The sequence below is a fragment of the Gorilla gorilla genome, chromosome 15, assembly GCF_029281585.2.
Source record: "Gorilla gorilla gorilla isolate KB3781 chromosome 15, NHGRI_mGorGor1-v2.1_pri, whole genome shotgun sequence".
NCBI classification, from domain to species: domain Eukaryota; kingdom Metazoa; phylum Chordata; class Mammalia; order Primates; family Hominidae; genus Gorilla; species Gorilla gorilla.
In genome coordinates, this window is record NC_073239.2 from 17,386,905 (window position 1) to 17,393,374 (window position 6,470).

A 6,470-nucleotide genomic window follows, 5' to 3' on the forward strand; every position below is an offset into this window, starting at 1 on the left:
TGCATAATGCCAAAGAATGAATCATCAGCCAGCCATGGCGGCTCATGCCTGTAACCCCAGCACTTTGAGAGGCCAAAGCAGGAGAATCACTTGAGCCCAGGAGTTCGAGACCAGCCTGGGCAGCCTGAGCAACATAGGGAGATCACATCTCTATAAAAAAAGAAAGATTAAATGAGCCAGATATAGTGGCACATGCTGTAGTCCTAGCTACCTGGGAGGCTAAAGCAGGAGGATCTCTTGAATCCAGCGGTTCAAAACTGCAGTGAGTTATGACTGTCACTGCACTCCAGCCTGGGCGACAGAGCGAGAGTCCGTCTCAAAAATAATAATAATAATAATAATAATAATAATAATAATGAACCCTCAAAGCCACACATATTCAGTACCTAGACATAGAATCACAGAGCAACCCTTTCCATGAGAATATAAAGACAGAATCATGAATGCTGCCCTTCTACTGCTTGGTGATGTTATTTCTGATACTATGTATATAGTACAGTCTTCTCTCTTAGTATTTCAGATTTCCTGAAGTGGGAACATATTTCCTCCAACATCTGCCTGTTACTCTGGCAATTTATAAGTCACAGAAATTTAATTAGAAGGTACTGGGATAAGGAGAACTGATTAATCTAGAGGGATTTTACTATGGATGAGGATAGAGCCTTTGGAAACAGTTCCCATGGTATGATGTGTGTGTAGTGAGAGATAAGACCCAGGAGAGATTAAGATTTTAGACTTGTGGGGAAGACATGGAGATGGCCCTCCACATCCGCTCGCCAAGATAGGACTTTCTGCCCACCTACAGGGAGTACAGTTAGTAAACAGCCTCCACTGGCAGCTATGTCAGGGCCTGCCTCAGCTACAGAGACCTATACCAGCACCCACAGAGACAAATACCCAGCTCCTGAGCAAGCTAAAGTGAAGGAAGGATTTTGCTTTCAAGGTCCTAAGTAAAGGAAGTTTGCTTGTTTTCCAAAAACAATGATCAGTAGGAAGCCTGCTCTCTCAGAGCTAAGATTTTTATATTCTTCAAAAAAATCTAATAGAGCCTGCATTTCAGGATCATTTGGCATATGACCTTACCCAAGATCACCCCTTCCTGGGTGATCCAGTGAATCTAGTGAATAAACAAGAGGGTACAAAGGCAGAGTCATTTCAGCCTCATGTGGGACAACCTGATAGGCATTTCTCACCTAGAGCTTCCTGTTGGGTTGACTGAGTCTTTGCAGGGCCTGCATTGCAGTTTGACTTCCCACTCTGCCCAATCCTGCTATCTGCCACTTCCTTTCATAGGTTTGATTCTTTGAACCCCAAACTCTATCTCAGCATCCGCTTCTAGAGGACCTAACCTCAGAAGCTGGTGATTCACAGGCACAAAAAGAGGAGATGACAGAACATGCACATTTTGACTTGACACATCATCTGTGCTAGTCATGCCACGGCTTTCCTTTTTTTTTTTTTTTTTTTTTTTGGTTTTGAGACAGAGTCTTGCTAATTTTTGTATTTTTTTTGTAGAGACGGGGTTTTGCCATGTTGGCTAGGCTGGTCTCGGCCTCCTGACCTCAGGTTATCCACCCACCTAGGCCTCCCAAAGCACTGGGATTACATTTATGAGCCACCACGCCCGGCCAATGGCTTTTCTTATGTTTGTTGTTTTGTGTTGTTGAAGACCACATTGTAATTCTACCACTTTTTCCCATTCTATCTCTATCAATAAGAATTTTACCAGGAAACAGATGGACATTCAATTTTAAGGGGATAGCACTCCTCAATGATTTAGGAGAATTTAATAAAAGGAATATTTACAAAGGTGGGGACACGGTTAAGGGAAACCAACAAAGGATGTAACATCCCCAGGCAGGCAGGAATGTGACCACTGACTGGAAAGAGCTTAGGAGAGGACGGCTGAACAGGAACTTGAAGTCTTCAGTAAAGGAACTCAGTCAAGATAACCTCACCCTGCTCCCACCTTCTGATCTCCGGATGGAGCCTCCCACTTGCCAAACCCAGCCAAATGCCAGCGAATAATGGAACCCACTGAAGCAGTCCTAAAGGTCTGTGTTCCAGGGACACCGAGCAGAGTGGCAGAATGAAGAGTGGACTAGGAAGAGCAAAAAGAGAATACCCCCACACATTGTCATTATTCCTTTACAAGTTGTTTCAGAATAACAGTATGCAGCATTCTTAACATCCAAGATATGTGTGTGATTTTTGCTGATCAGGGAACCAAATTGATTAGTCTCGTCAATAGGCAGGAAGGAAAATTAAAGTTTGTTGAGCACGAACTTTGAACAAGTGAGTTTAATATCTTGCATACAAATCTCACCTTCCAGGATAGGTATTATTTGTTGAATGCCTATGATGTGTCAGGCATTCTTCTAGGGACTGGAGATACAGGAATGAACAGGACAAAGTTCCAGCTCTCACGGACCTTGCATGCTTATGAAGGGAGACAGACAAGAACAAGTAAACAAATGAACAAGATAACTTTAGGTAGTGATAAGTTATTATGGAGAAAAATGTCTACTTAGATAAGGTTGTCCTGGAAGGCAACACTGGAGTGACATTTGACTTAAGACGGAGGAGTGGGGAGACAGAATTACTGTGCAGAGGAAAGAATTAATGAGGAGGTTATACTTCATTGTCTGAAGCTTCATTACCCCAGATTTAAAGAAAAAATAAAGAAGGCATACAAATGCATTACAGTATGTCAGAAAAAAATGGCCTTGGCTGGGCACAGTGGCTCACGCCTATAATCCTAGCACTTTGGGAGGCCAAGGCGGGTGGATTACCTGAAATCAGGAGTTTGAGACGAGCCTGGCCAACATGGTGAAACCTCGTCTCTACTTTAAAAAAAAAAAAAAATTAGCTGGGCATGGAGCGTGTGCCTGTAATTCCAGCTACTCAGGAGGCTGAGGCAGGAGAATCACTTGAATCTGGGAGGCAGAGGTTGCAGTGAGCTGAGATTGCTCCACTTGCACTCCAGCATGGGCGACTCTGTCTTAAGGTAGAAATGAACTTGGTCTTTATATTCAAGAAACATCAAGGCAAGTGAAGAGTAATAGGAGATGAAGCAAGAGGCACAGACAGGAGGAACCCAATCATGCAGGGACTTTTTGCTGTGGGAGTGTGGAGTGTGAGTTTTATTCTAAGTACAATGGGAAGCCATAGGAAGTTTTAAGGAAGAAATATGATTTGTGTTTTTATCATATAACTTTTTTTTTTTTTTTGCTTTGGTAACTCCTACTTATTCTTTAGGTGTCTTAGGTTCTTAGGTTAAATTACTTAATAAATAGGGTGGGGCATGGTGGCTCACGCCTGTAATCCCAGCACTTTGGGAGGCCAAGCCAGGTGGATCACGAGGTCAGCAGTTTGAGACCAGCCTGACCAACATGGTGAAACCCCGTCTCCACTAAAAATACAAAAAAATTAGCTGGGCGTGGTGGCGGGCACCTGTAATTCCAGCAGCTTGGGAGGCTGAGGCAGGAGAATTGCTTGAAACTGGAAGGCGGAGGTTGCAGTGAGCTGAGATTGTGCCACTGCACTCTAGCCTGGGCAATAAGAGCAAAACTCTGTCTCGAAAAAAAAAATTACTTAATAAATATATCGCTCAATAATTTTTTACTGAATGAATGAATACATGCATGAATGAATAAATAAGTGATTCCTTTTCAAGAAGTCATACCTCATGACTAAATGAAATTCTGTACTGAGTTGGGTAGCTCAACTGCTCTCTCTCATTTCAAAAAAAAATTCAGTTATATCTTTTGATTAATTTTTTTCAATCAGATCTAGCTTTTCCCATATTCATCTTTGTCACTGGATTGATTTTAGCAGTAGCAGTAAAAGTCCAAATATCCAGCATGCAAAGCTAAGAAAAGTCTTTGGATTCCCAAGTACTTCAAGGATGTTACAGGTTCCTGTATATGAATAGGTTAATGAGCAACAGCTTAGAAATATTTAATATTCCTACTAATTCCCAATCATCAATAGCCTAGATGTCTATAAAGAACTCAGATGGGCTGGGGGCGGTGCCTCATGCCTGTAATACCAACACTTTGAGAGGCCAAGACGGGCAGATCACTTGAGCACAGGAGTTGGATACCAGCTTAGCCAACATGGCGAAACCCCATCTCTACTAAAAATACAAAAATTAGTTGGGCATGGTGGTGCATGCCTGTAATCCCAGCTACTCAGGAGGCTGAGGCAGGAGAATCACTTAAACTTGGGAGGCGGAGGTTGCAGTGAGCCAAGATCATGCCATTACACTCCAGCATAGATGACAAAAGCAAAACTCCATCTCAAAAAAAAAAAAAAAGAACTCAGAAGGGCCAATTTAAGATACTCTTACACCATTCTCTCCCGAATCATCCTCCTTCACTCCCTGTAGCCATCCCTTTCTCATTTATGTACCCTTTCCTCCCTCTTGCCTTTTTGGTGTCCACAGTACTAGATACCTTGTGCTCCAAAGTTTCTTTAAGAAAAAAATTAATTTACTCACAAAAAAAGTCAGAAATTTAATATTTACGCCTCCCCCAAATAATTTTATATATATATATATGTACTTTTTTTTTTTTGAGACAGTGTCTTGCTGTGTCACCCAGGCTAGAGTGCAGTGGCATGATCTCAGCTCACTGCAACCCCCGCCTCCCGGGTTCAAGTGATTCTCCTGCCTCGGCCTCCCAAGTAGCTGGGATTACAGTTGCCCACGAATGTGCCCAGCTAATTTTTTTTTTTTTTTTTTTTTCAGTAGAGACGGGGTTTCACCATCTTGGCCAGGCTGGTCTCGAACTTGTGACCTCGTGATCCTCCCGCCTCGGCCTCCCAAAGTGCTGGGATTACAGGTGAGATCCACCACACCCGGCCAATAATTATATTTTTAAAAGCATGTATTGCATAAAATTTCTACTTGAAAATGAATAGATAAGTTCTTTATGATTATTTATTTTATCCATTTCTTTCAAAGATGTACAAAATGAAAACAAATTGAAAGCCGGGCGTGGTGGCTAATGCCTGTAATCCCAGCACGTTGGGAGGCAGGAGGAATGCTTGAGCCCAGAGACCAAAACCAGCCTAAGCAACACAGCAATACCCTGTCTCTACAAAAAAAAAAAAAAAAAAAAAAACCATAAAAAAACAAATAAAAATTAGCCAGGCATGATGGCACCTACCTGTAGTCCCAGCTACTCAGGAGTCTGAGGTGGGAGGATCACTTGAGTCTGGGAGGTGGAGGTTGCAGTGAGCCCTGCTTGCACCACTGCACTCCAGCCACAGTGACAGAGTGACACTCTCTCAAAAAAACACCCTAAAAAAAATCTTGATCTGATACTATTATTTTCCTTCTTCTTCTTTTTTTTTTTTTCTCTCTCTCCCTTCTTCAGACTTCCCTGGGACATAGAAATAAACAACCCCTCTGCCAGTGAACTCATGCTAGGTCTTGGCAAACTACTTAGCCTCTTGTAGCTTCAAAGTACATTCCATCTTGGGGTCCTCCTGCCATTCTAGTTGATTTTCTTATATTTGCACACGGTAAAATTAACTCTTTGTGGTGTAAGTATAAGTATACAGTTCTATGGGTTTTGACAAATGCATAGTCATGCACCCACTACCACTATACCATACAGAACAGTTCAAAGTCATTATTATTTTTTTTTGGAGGTGGAGTCTCACTCTGTAGCCAAGGCTGGAGTACAGTGGCACAATCTCAGCTCACTGCAACCTCCTCCTCTTGGGTTCAAGCAATTCTCCTGCCTCAGCCTCCTGAGTAGCTGCGACTACAGGCAGACGCCACCATGTCCAGATAATTTTTATTTTAGTAGAGATGGAGTTTCACCATGTTGGCCAGGCTGGTCTTGAACTCCTGACCTCAAGTGATCCACACGCCTCGGCCTCCCAAAGTGCTGCGATTACAGGCGCGAGCCACCGTGGCCAGCCCGAAGTCATTTTAAAGTTAACATTTAAGTTGAAAACGTATCTGAATTATGTGGAGAATTCTTACTTTGCTGATTCTCTTCATAAGGCTTACTAATCCTTTAGCAGAATAGAAACAATATATAAGATCATTGAAAGCAAAATAGACATATATTTGTTTCTTCATCTCTGCAAGATAACGCTCCAATAAAGGTTACCTTTGAGCCTTTCCACCAGTTCAGAAGCAAGAAAGCTTAAATAGATGTATCCTGGTGGCTTTTTGTCATTAGTGAAGAATCAGATCAATCACATGAATCTGACATTGAGGGTACAAAAAAATGCAAAATAAAAACAAATTATTAGAAGCCTCAAATGTGTTAAAATACATTTAAAAACAAAGTAACTGCTTTTTAAAATGTTATTTCTCATGAAAATAATTTCCATGACTCATTCTGGTCCTAATACATTGCCAGGTAACTGTCTGTCTGCATTTACGTAACTGTCCTCCAGCTAGGCTTCTCCTAATAAAGTCATGGCAGAGAGGGGCAGTGGGTAGGGAA